This window comes from Stegastes partitus, unplaced genomic scaffold (assembly GCF_000690725.1).
Source record: "Stegastes partitus isolate 25-593 unplaced genomic scaffold, Stegastes_partitus-1.0.2 Scaffold1584, whole genome shotgun sequence".
Lineage (NCBI taxonomy): Eukaryota > Metazoa > Chordata > Actinopteri > Pomacentridae > Stegastes > Stegastes partitus.
Genome location: NW_007579315.1, coordinates 162,312 through 162,886, shown reverse-complemented (window position 1 = coordinate 162,886; position 575 = coordinate 162,312).

The window sequence follows — 575 nt, the reverse complement described above, 5'->3', positions numbered from 1 at the left end:
ATGGATGGATGGATGATGGATGGATGGATGGATGGATGGATGATGGATGGATGGATGATGGAGGCCTGCTCACTGTTTTTATGAAGAACTTCAAGTGTCACTGAGTTTGTTGTGAGGAATTCTTTTGAAGCTCTCCCTTTAAAACCTGGTGGGCCACATCACATTTGATTTTCTATTATTTATTATCCCCAGAACTTGACTGGCAGCTTTTTATCCACGTCTCTTATTCCCCTGTTTAAAACTATGACAGAATTGTTCTTTGCAGTGATTTTAATCTTCGGGTTGACTCCATGTTCATGCCATGGGTTCAGAGCACTGTACATGTGTTTCTCATCCACCCATTCACACCCATTCACACACATTCACACACATTCACCCATTATTTATTTTATTTATCTATTTTTCCTTTATTTAACCAGGTAGGTTAATTGAGAACAGATTCTCATTTACAATAACGACCTGGCCAAGAGGCAGCACAGAGCAGAAAATACAATACATCCATAAAAAACAATACACAAACAAAACGTAACAATAAAAGGCTTTGAAGATAAAATACATGAAAAGCAGGTACACAC